This window comes from Mustela putorius, unplaced genomic scaffold (genome assembly GCF_011764305.1).
Source record: "Mustela putorius furo isolate JIRA1106 unplaced genomic scaffold, ASM1176430v1.1 tig00003896_pilon_pilon_pilon, whole genome shotgun sequence".
Lineage (NCBI taxonomy): Eukaryota > Metazoa > Chordata > Mammalia > Carnivora > Mustelidae > Mustela > Mustela putorius.
Window position 1 is genome coordinate 8,903,785 of NW_025422045.1, and position 11,807 is coordinate 8,915,591.

General features: G+C 39.7%; 1 non-coding gene across 1 annotated transcript; it reads left to right on the forward strand.

The window, feature by feature from the left end:
* Nucleotides 1-8,443: 8,443 nt before the first annotated feature.
* LOC123388242 lies at nt 8,444-8,561 on the forward strand. Its single transcript, XR_006602797.1, has one exon. It is a non-coding gene; the product is annotated as a U5 spliceosomal RNA (small nuclear RNA).
* The last annotated feature ends 3,246 nt before the right edge of the window (nt 8,562-11,807 follow it).

Consider the following 11,807-nt stretch of genomic DNA (forward strand, 5'->3'; position numbering starts at 1 on the left):
TGCCCAAGGTCCCACAGCCGGATCGGGTGAACCTGGAATTCACGTCTAGATCTGAAAACCAAAAGACCTGTCCTCTGCTTCTCAGCCTTCAGAATTCACTGCATCGCTTTAGTCTCTGGCCTCTCAGATAAGGGTCAGCAAGATCCTTCTTTGGAGTCCTGTCAGGAGAACCTGGAGAGACAAAAAATGGGGGAGAACAAAGGGGAGGTTGACCTAACTCGGCAGAAGGGAAGGGACTAGACTCCCATCCCCTCTCCCAATTCACAGCCCCGTTAGAGAAAACCCCAGTTTGGCCTCATGGTCACCTGGAAATCCAAACACAGATAATTGCTAACTCCTAGACCAAGTACCCTGGCCCCCACGCCCACACCCTAGCTTCCTCCAATAGAGGAGCTTCCCCTCCTTCCCCTCCAGGCTGAGCTGGGCTCTTGCTTCAGAGAAGAGGTGGTCCAAGACTTTGGATTGTATATATGACTTTGGGAGGAAGAGCAGTACTGGACCCCCATACACCACAGGGCTTCCCAGGCCAGGCACTGAGTGCAGACTGCTCCCAGGAATCACATCAAACCTCTGGTTGCTAGGAGGCCCAGACTGGGCCAGACGAACGAACAAGTATCTTAGAGACTTATATCCTCAGACAAGACTCCTAGTGCCCAGGACCTTATGGGATCCAGGAACTAACATGGCTGCTGAAGTTTAGGCCGCAGGGTCAGCAACAGTGGGACAGGAGACCTGGAAACCCTCCTTCATTCCACCTCTTCACTGTGGGCCCTTAGACAAGACCAACTCTTTGGCCTCAAGGATTATTTGCTGGATGAAAACATGAAATTTGCTTTTCTGAGTATGTTTTCTCACGCATGAAATGAGAATCATGGTGAAACATCCACAACTGAAGGGGGTGTGGGAACCGCTCTGGGGATGCAATTCTGAGTGTCTGGGCACTCTACAAAACAAGCTGAGTTATCATTGTGTTTATTTTCTTCCTTCCTTTCTTTTTTTTTTTTTAAGTTATTTATTTTTTAGTAATCTCTACCCCAATGTGGGCCTCAAACTCAGGACCCTGAGATCAACTGAGCTAGCCAGGAGCTGGCTATTTATTTACTTTTTATAATTTTTTTTGTACTATTTACTTTTTATATTTTTAAAAAACAGCTTTATTTACCTGAAATGAATATAACATTGCATACTAACTAACTGGAATTAAAATAAAAACTTAAAAAAGAAACAGCTTTGTTGAAGTATAACCTACAGCCCATACAATTTGCCCATTTAAAGTGTAAAATATAATAGTTTTTAGTATTTCCACGGATATGGATTTAGGATTTCCACGGATTTCCACCATCACCACAGTCAATTTGAAACATTTTCATCACATTCAAAAGAAACCCTGTGTAGTTAGTACTTGTGGTACCTGAGCATGGAATGTCTTTCCATTTATTCAGATCTTTAAAAAAAAATTTTTTTTTCACCAATGTTTTGTAGTTTTCTGAATATAAGTCTTGTGCTTCTTTAATTAAATGTATTCCTGGGGCACCTGGGTGGCTCAGTCGGTTGAGCTGCTGCCTTCAGCTCAGGTCATGATCCCAGGGTCCTGGGATCGAGTCCTGAATAGGGCTCTCTGCTCAGTGGGGAGTCTGCTTTTGCCCACACAGCCCCCATGCCTGCCTCTCTGCCTACTTGTAATCTCTGTCAAATAAATAAAATAAAATCTTTTTTAAAAAAATTAAATGTATTCCTAAATATTTCATTCTTTCTCATGATATTATGAGTGGGATAATTTCTTAATTTCATTTTAGATTGTTCATTACCAATGTAGGGAAATATCATTGCTTTTTATATATCAATCTTATAGCCTCCAAATTTACTGAACTTGTTTAGCAGTTCTAATAGTTTTTTTAAATAGACAGATCCTGTCATCTGTGAACAGAGATAATTTTGCTTCTTCCTTTCTAATTCAGATACTTTTTATTTATTTATTCTGCCTAATTGCCCTGACTAGAACCTCCAATACAATGTTGAATGGAAGAAGCGACAGCATGTATTTTGTCTTGTTTCTGATCTTACCAGGAAAGCATGAATACTTTTTTTTTTAATCATAGCTTTGGGTTTTTCAGATATGCCCTTTGCTAGGTTGAGGAAGTTCCCTTCTATTTCTAGTTTGTTGAGTGTTTTTCTCGGAAAAACCTGAGCTGAAGGCAGCTGCCCAACCACTGAGCCACCTAGGCTTTGGTCAGTCTAGCTAAAGGTTTGTCACTTTTTTTGGTGTTATCCATGAGCCAGCTTTTGGTTTCATTGTTTGCTCTATTATTTAATAGTCTTTATTTCATTAAGTTCTGCTCTGATCTTTTTTATTTCCTTCTCTCTGCTTTTTCAGATTTTTCAGATTTTCCTTTTTAAGTGTGTTAAAATGGAAATTTATTATTTTCAGACCTGTTAGTTTATTATATTGAGACCTTTCTTTTTTCTTAATGTAGACATTTACACCTTTAAATTTTCCTCTAAGTACTGCTTTTAAAAAAATTTGTAAGTTATAAATTTATAAAATTTCCTGTAAGCACTGTATACAGATGCATTACATGAGCTTTAATAGGTTGTATCTTCATTTTCATTCACCTCAAAGTGTTTTCTAATTTCTCTTTTGATCTCTTTCTTGACACATTGGTTATGTAGGAGTGTGTCATTTAATTTCTGCCTGTTTGTGAGTTTCTCAAATCTCTTCCTGTTACTGATTTCTAGTTTCATTTCACTGTGATCAGAGAACACTGTTGTATTACTTCTATCCTTTTAAATTTATTGAGCTTTGTCTTATGGCCCACCATACCTCTATCCTAGAGAATGTTCCATGAGCACTTGAGAAAAATGTATATTCTGTTGTTGGATCAAATGTTCTAAATAGATGTCTCTTAGGTCTAATTGGTTTATAATGTTTTCTTTTTCTTTCTTTTTTTAAGATTTTGTTTATTGATTTTGACAGAGTGAGAGACAGGGAGAGCAGGAACACAGGCAGGGGGAGGGGCAGAAGTAGGAGACACAGTTCCCCACTGAGCAAGGAGCCCAACTCAGGACTCAATCCTAGGACCCTGGGATCATGACCTGAGGCAAACGCAGACACTTAACTGAGCCACCAGGGTGCCTCTACAATGTTTTCAAATCTTATATTTCCTTATTGATTGTCTAGTTGTTCTATCTAATTTTGAAAGTGGAATACTGAAGTCTCTATTATTTTGAATTGTCCATTTTTGTTAGTTTTTCCTTCATGTATTTTGGTGCTTTCTCATTAGGTACTTATTTGTTTATAATTATTATATCTTCCTGATGGATTGGCCTTTTTTGAATTATAAAATGTCCCTATCTCTAGTAACATTTTTTTTGTTTTAAAATCAATTTTGTCTGAAATTAAGATAATCATTCCAGCTTTCTTTTGTTTGCTATATGCAAATGATATATTTTTCCAGCTTTTCTTTTTTTTTTTTTTTCCAGACTTTATCTATTTAGTTGAGAGAGAGAGTGAGTGCACAAGTAGGGTAAATGGCAGGCAGAGGGAGAGGGAGAAGCAGGCTCCCCTCTGAGCAGGGAGTCTGATGTGTAACTCCATCCCAGGACTCTGGGACCATGACCTGATCCAAAGGTAGATGCTTAATCAACTGAGCCACCCAGGTGCCCTCCAGTTTCTATTTTCAGTCTCTTTGTATCTTTGAATCTAGTGTGTCTTCGGCAGGCAGAATATAGATGGATCTTGTTTGTTTGTTTTAAATCAAGTCTGACAATCTCTGCCTTTCAGTTGAATTGTTTAATCCATTCACATTTAATGTTATCATTGATATACTTGAAGATATACTCAACTTTTTGTTTTCTATGTGCTTCATATCTTTTATGGTCATCTATTCTTTTACTGGTTTCTTTTTGCATTACATGAATATTTTCTAAGTTAGCATTTTAAGTCCTCAAATGATTTTTTAGCAATTTTTTAAAATTTCCCTAGTGATTTCTCTAGGGCTTACCATACACACCTTAACTTATCAGAATCAACTTCAGATTTTTACTTCTTTCCTGAAATATATAGAAATGTTACTCCTATATAGTTCTCTTTCCTATGCCCTTTTTGTAGTCTTATTGTTAGGTCAGACCTATAAATTTTACAAGCTAAACAAAACATTGTTATCATTATGACTTTATATAATTTTATGTCTTTTTAAAGAAGTGAGGGAAGAAAAGAGGGCAAGTATGTATTTATCATTTTTATAATATTCTCTTATTTATCATTTCTGGTTGTCTTTATTCTTCTGGATTTCAGTACTTTAGCTCAGCTTTGCTCCCTCACAAACTCTATGTGCTCTTATTGATAAAAATGTTACATTTCTTTTTTTTTAACATTACATTTCTGTGTGATAGACCTAACAATACATTATAAACAAATTGTTTTACATAATTGATTTTTTAAAATATTTATTTATTTATTTGAGAGAAGGGGGGGAGAGGGAGTATGAGCAGGGGGAAGGGCAGAAGGAGAGGGACAAGCAGACTCCCTGCTGAGAGGAGAACCAGATGCCGGCTTGATCCCAGGACCCAGAGATCATGACCTGAGCTGAAGTCAGATGCTTAACCAACTGAACCACCCAGGCACCCTACAATTGCTTTTTAAATAAGTTAAGAAGGGTGCATGGGTGCCCAGTCAGTTAAGCATCTGACTCTTGATTTCAGCTGAGGTAGTGATCTTTCACTTGGGGTCATGATCTCAGGGTCGTGAGATTGAGCATAGTGTCCAGTTCCATGCTGAACATCTGCCCCTCCTCCAGCTTCTCTCTCTCTAAAATGAATAAATAAACTCTTCTTTAAAAAATCAGTTAAGAAGAAACAAGGACAACAAAATTGCATTTATGCTATCTTCTGTAATTACATAATTACCTGATAATTACATAATTATGGTTACTCTTTGGTTTTTTTGTGTGGACTCCCATTTACTCTCTGAGGTCTCTTTCTTTCAGCTTGATGAACTTCTTTTATTTCTTGTAAGGCAGGTTTGCTAGTAACAGATTTTCTCAGTTTTTGTTTACCTGCAAATTTGCCTTCATTTTTTTTTTTCAAAGCTGAGGGACCCCTAGACTTCTTTTTTTTTTTTTTTTCCATTTATTTATTTGAGAGAGACAGTGAGTGAGAGAGAGAGAGCACAAGTTAGGCAGAGAGGCAGAGGGAGAAGCAGATTCCCCACTGAGTAGGGAGCCTGGACGACGGTTTCAATCCCGGAATCCCGGGATCATGACCTGAGCCAAAGGCAGATGCTTAATTGAGGCATCCAGGTTCCTCTCCTTCATTTTTAAAATAGAGGTTTTTTGGGTATAGGATTCTGGTTGGCAGTTTTTTCTTTGAGTACTTTTTCTAGAAAAGATTTATTTACTTATTTGAGAGAGAGGGAGAGAGAGAAAGCATGAGTGGAAAGAGCAGAAGAAGTGGGAGAGAAAATCCCAAGCAGACTCCATGCTGAGCATGGAGCTGGGACTCAGGACTCAATCTCACAACCCTGAGATCATGCCTTGAGCCAGAACAAAGAGTTGGTTGCTTAACCAGCTGCACCACCAAAGGTGCCTCTTCTTTGAGGACTTTGAACATGTTATCTCATACTTTCTGCCTGCCATTGTTGCTGTTAACTTCATTTGGGTTCTGTTGTAAGTGATGACTTATTTCTCTCAAACTGCCTTCAAGGTTCACTCGTTGGGGGGCGTCTTGTTAGCTCAGTCATTAGGCTTCTACCTTTGGCTCAGGTCATGATCCTGGGGTCTGGAATCGAGCCCCACATCAGGCTCCCTGCTCAGCGGGAAGCCTGTTCTCCCTCTCTGACTTCCACGCCCCATGCTTGTGTTCTCTCTCTTGCTGTGTCTCATTCTGCCAAATAAATATATAAAACTTAAAAAAAAAAAAAAAAGAGGATTCACTCCTTGGGGTGACTGGCTTACTCTGTTGATAGAGCATGTGACTCTTAATCTCAGGATTGTGAGTTTAAGCCCCATGTAGGGCATGGAGCTTACATTAAAAAAAAAAAATTCCTCCTTGTCTTTGGCTTTTGGCATTTTTACTATGACGTGTCTGTTTGTGGATTTTTTGGAATGTATTCTATATGGAATTCATTGGGCTTCCTGGATATGAAAATCATTGTGTTTCTATAATTTGGGAAGTTTTCAGCTATCATTTCTTCAAATATTTTTTTCTGCTCCTTTCTCTCTTCTGATACTCCCATTACACATATCCTGATGTGTTTAATGGTGTCCCATTTCTCTGAGGCTCTATTAATTTTTCTTCATTATTTTCCTCTCTGTTCCTTGGGTTTATATAATCTCTATTGATCTATCTTCAAGAATGCTAGTTCTTTCTTCTGCTAGTTAACATCTGTGAATCCCAACAATGTATTTTTCATTTCAATTACTGTACTTTTCAACTCCAACATTTTCACTTGTTTCTTTTAAAATAAATTTTATCCCTTTATTAATATTCTCTATTTGATGTGACATTGTCCTCATACCTTACTTTACTTCCTTAAACATATTTGTAATAGCTACTTTCAAGTCTTTGTTAAACTCAACATCTGGTTGCTTTCACAGGCAGGTTTTTTTTTTTTTAATTTTTTATTTTTTATAAACATATATTTTTATCTCACAGGCAGTTTTTATTGACTGCTTTTTTCCCCAACATATAGGTCATACTTCTTCTGTTTCTTTGCATCTCTCATAATTTTTTTGCTGCAACGGCAAATCCAGGCTCTCACCAGTTTCTCTGACCAACCAACTATAAATTGGAGGTTATCATGATCCTCCTCCTCAGATTTTAACTTGCTAGAGCAACTCACAGAATTAAGAAAACAATTTACCTACTAGATTACTGGTTTATTATAAAAAGATATAACTCAAGAACAGCCATATGGAAGAGATACATAGCCCAAAGTGTGTGGGAAAGGATGCTTTCCATACTCTCTCTGGGTACACTGCTTTCCCTGCATCTCCAGGCATTCACCAGTCCTGAAGCTCTGAACCTCATCCTTTTGGGTTTTTATGGAGACTTCATCATTTAGGCATGATTAATTAAACCACTAGCCATTGATTCAACCTCCAGGCTCCTCTCCTCTCTGGAGGTAATTAGAATCATCCTATACCAGTAATGATAAATCATGTAGATGTATGTACTCTTGAAATGAGGTGATGAAAAATGCAATATATCATCTATGTAGTTTTCCTCTCAAAAACACATTACTCCAGTCTAATCACAAGAAAAATATCAGATGAGTCCTAGTAGAAGGACGTTCTACAAAATATCTTACCACTATGCATGGGCCTTATGAGCACAGAGCTAGGGCCTTATGAGCATAGGGTAACTGCATAGACTGCCAACCCATGAAAACCCACCTGTCTACAGCAAACCTCACACTTAATGGTGGTCCAGTGAAAGCTAAGACGAGAAGAAGAAAAAGATGCCCACTATCATTGCTTCAGTCCAATGTCTTTATTAGATTTCCCACCCAGTTAAATCAATCAAGAAAAAGAAATAATAAAAAGTATGGATTTATAAGGAGAAAACAATGTTGTTACTTTCAGATGAATATGCTTGCATACATACAACATCCAATAGAATCTACAATCATTAGAACCAGAGTTTAAGATTGTCGAATGCAAGAGTGATAAATAAAAGTCATTTGCGTTACTATATACCAATAATAAGCAATTATAAATTGCAATTTAAAAAATCTATACTAGTCGAGTTGGTGGCTCAGTTGGTGGAGCAAACAACTCTTGATCTCAGGGTTGGAAATTCAGGTCCCACCTTGGTATAGAGATTACTTGAGGATAAAATCTTTAGAGGCACCTGGGTGGCTCAGATGGTTAAGTGTCAGACTCTTGATTTTGGCTCAGATCATGATCTCAGGTTCATGGGATTGAGCCCTGCCAGGGTACCAGTCTCAGCAGGGGTGTCTGCTTGTCCTCTTCCTCTGCTCCTCCACCCCCTGGAATAAATAAATAAAATACTATACCTTGGCTAATTGAATATAAATTTAAAAAAAAATCTTTTTAAAAAATAAATCATACTCAAAGTTCTAATATAGGAACAGAGACCATCAGAATGTGTCTAGTTGACCAAGACAAAATTTAGATGTCAGGCAGCTGAGTCTCTGCGTTGGCCCTTAAAGGTTGCCCCAGAGCAACGTTTTGAACACTATTTCCGGAGTCTGTAGGGTCATTAGTCAGCGTCATTTGCATACCCATAATACATTGCAAACAGTATAATTGTTTTTCAAGTAAAAAAAAAAAATTCCTTATTTGACTTTTCTAAGTGTGAGGATGTTATTTTCAGAATTCCTGGGATAAATTTCTTCAGGCACAAACTCTTGTAATAAAGAGCCACCCTCGGTGTATTAGGAGTTATATTTACCTGAAAAATGAGTTAGGTGAGCTGTTTTTCAATGCTCTGGTTTCTCTTCAGATCGTATAAATCTTTCGCCTTTTACTAAAGATTTCCGTGGAGAGGAACAATTCTGAGTTTTGACTCAATTTTTTGAAGCCTTGTTAATTAGCAAGGCTATTCATGAAGTTTAAAAAGAAGTATGACTAGGTTTTTGCAGCAGAGTATTATATGAAACTAGTTAACCTTTCCAAGTGATATATATAGAATGCGGTTTTTGAGATGGTTAGTTAGTCAGTAGGTATAGCCTTGTGTTTTCATTTTGTATAGTTTTACTGAAATAAGTTTTTTTTTATTGCATTGACCTTCAAGTTGGTGTATTGAGTTGGTGTGTCATCTACCTTACTCTCTTGACCTAGTGTGATTTTCTTTTGTTTTTTAAGATTTTATTTATTTATTTAACAGATCACAAGTGGGCAGAGAGGCAGGAAGAGAAAGAGGGGGGAAGCCGGCTTCTGGGCTAAGCAGAGAGCCCAGGGCGGAGTTCAATCCCAGGATCTTGGGATCATGACCCGAGTTGAAGGCAGAGGCTTAACCCACTGAGCCACCCAGGCACTCCAGTATGATTTTTTTTTTTTTTTTAGATTTTTATTTATTTATTTGACAGAGAGAAATCACAAGCAGGCAGAGAGGCAGGCAGAGAGAGAGAGAGAGAGAGAAGGAAGCAGGCTCCCCGCTGAGCAGAGAGCCCGATGCGGGACTCGATCCTAGGGACCCTGAGATCATGATCCAAGCCGAAGGCAGCGGCTTAACCCACTGAGCCACCCAGGCGCCCCTCCAGTATGATTTTTTTCTGGCCTTTCGTGGTACTTTATTCTGTGAGAAGTGAATAACTTTTTCTGCACCTAAGGGGTTCTGAATATGCAGTGTGCATACCACATCTGTTGTGGATTGGGTCTAGGACTTCTCAGTACCCTATCTTCTCTAACCCATGGAGTCAGACACTAAAGCTCACTTTCTTTTCTTTTTTTTAAATTAATTAATTTATTTGACAGACAGAGATCACAAGTAGGCAGAGAAGCAGGCTCTTCGCTGAGCAGAGCCCGATGCGGGGCTCGAATCCAGAACCCTGGGATCATGACCTGAGCCGAAGGTAGAGGCTTTAACCCACTGAGCCACCCCGGCACCCCTAAAGCTCACTTTCTATTTTAAGGAACTGACTCACACAAGGAGGCTGAGAAGAGATCTTATGATCTGCCATCTTCAAGTTGGAGGCCCAGGAAAGCAGGTGTGCAGTTCCAGTTGAAATGAAAAACTGAGAACCAGGAGAGCCAGTGCTGTAAGTCTGGGTCCAAGGCCCAAGAACCAGGAGTGCCAAAGACCAAGAACAATAGAAAATGTGTCTTCCAGGGACGCCTCCGTGGCTCAGTTGTTAAGTGGCTGCCTTCAGCTCCGGTCGTGGTTCCAGGGTCCTGGGATGGAATCGGGCTTCCTGCTCCGTGAGCCTCCTTCTCCCATTGTGGTCTGCTTCCCTCCTTGTGCTGTCTCTTTCTCTATCTCTCTGTCAAATAAATAAAAATCTTAAAAAAAAAAAAATGTGCTTCCCAGTTCAAGCACAGAGAGTAAATTTGCTCTTCTGCCTTTTTGTTTTCTTTTTTTTTTTTTTTTAAAGATTTTATTTATTTACTTGACAGAGAGAAATCACAAGTAGATGGAGAGGCAGGCAGAGAGAGAGAGAGAGAGGGAAGCAGGCTCCCTGCCGAGCAGAGAGCCCGATGCGGGACTCGATCCCAGGACCCCGAGATCATGACCCGAGCCGAAGGCAGCGGCTTAACCCACTGAGCCACCCAGGTGCCCCTGCCTTTTTGTTTTCTGTTTGGGCCTTCTGTTCATTGGATGATGCTCACTGCAGTGATAAAAGTGATCTTTCCTCACTCCGCTAATTCAAACACTAATCTCTTCCAGACACACCCCGAAATGATGTTTATGACCTATCAACTATCTGAACTTCCCTTAGCTGACATACAAAATGAACCATCACAGGGGCGCCTGGGTGGCTCAGTCCTTAAGCGTCTGACTTTGGCTCAGGTCATGAACCCAGGGTCCTGGGATTGAGCCCTGCATCAGGCTCCTTGCTGATGGGTAGCCTGCTTCTCCCTCTCCCACTCGCCCTGCTTGTGTTCCCTCTCTAGCTGTGTCTCTCTCTATCAAATAAATAAATAAAATTTTTTTAAAATAAAATAAAATAAAATGAACCATCACAGGGGTGCCTCGGTGGGTCCATCAGTTAAGCCTCTGCCTTCAGCTCAGGTCATGATCCCAGGGTCCTGGGACTGAGCAGGAAGGAGCCTGCTTCCCCCCCCCCCTCTCTCTGCCTGCCTCTCTACCCACTTGTGATCTCTGTCTGTCAAATAAATAAATAAAATCTTTTTAAAAAATTCTAATTAAAGGTTTCTATGATCTTTTTGTTGTTGTTGTTTTTAGGGTATATCTTCTATTAAATATCAGTATGAATTGTTGCCAGGAATGGAAGTGCCAGCCCCATCACAAACAATGAAATTGAAACTCCACCTTTGCAATCAGACATGGGTTCAAGCTTTGGATTCAGAAGCCCTGGGAACCCCACGACTCTAGGGAGCATGGAATGCTAAAAACAAAAGTTAACCTTCCTTTTGGTTCTCTAACCAGTTAAAGCTGCTCAAGACCTTTCCATAATGAAGCAGAGAAATGTCCAGAAGGTGAAGGTCCTTTAAAGCTTAGGAGCAGGGAAACACTCTTCATAGCATTCAGATTTGCTCCTTTCCTATTCCATCAGTATCTTCGCCCCTGGACAATGCCTGTGAGCCTAGCTATTATCATAGGGGGGACCTTTGCATGTTCATGGATCTCTAACTTCTCATTACATTGAGAAATATAAAAAACATGCAAAAAGTATTAAAGCAAATGTATGCACAGATGAACCCAGCAGACATGACTCTAAGTGAAAGCAGCCAGTCACAGGGGCTACATGTTGTCTGCTTCCATTTATATGAAATATCCAGAATAGGTACTTTATTTTTTTATTTTTTTAAGATTTTTTCTTTATTTATCTGACAGAGATCACAAGTAGGCAGAGAGGCAGGCAGAGAGAGAGGAGGAAGCATGCTCCCTGCAGCACAGAGAGCCCGATGTGGGGCTCGATCCCAGGACCCTGGGATCATGACCTGAGCCGAAGGCAGAGGCTTAACCCACTGAGCCACCCAGGTGCCCCCAGAATAGGTACTTTAGAGACAGAAAGTAGAATAGTGGTTTCCAGAGGCTGGGGAGCAGGGAGTGTTTATGTGTGTGTGTGCTGCTCATGGGTAGAGTTTCTATTTGAGGGGACAAAAATGTTCTAAAATTAGATTGTGGTGATGATTGTACAACTCTGAATATAGTAAAAACCA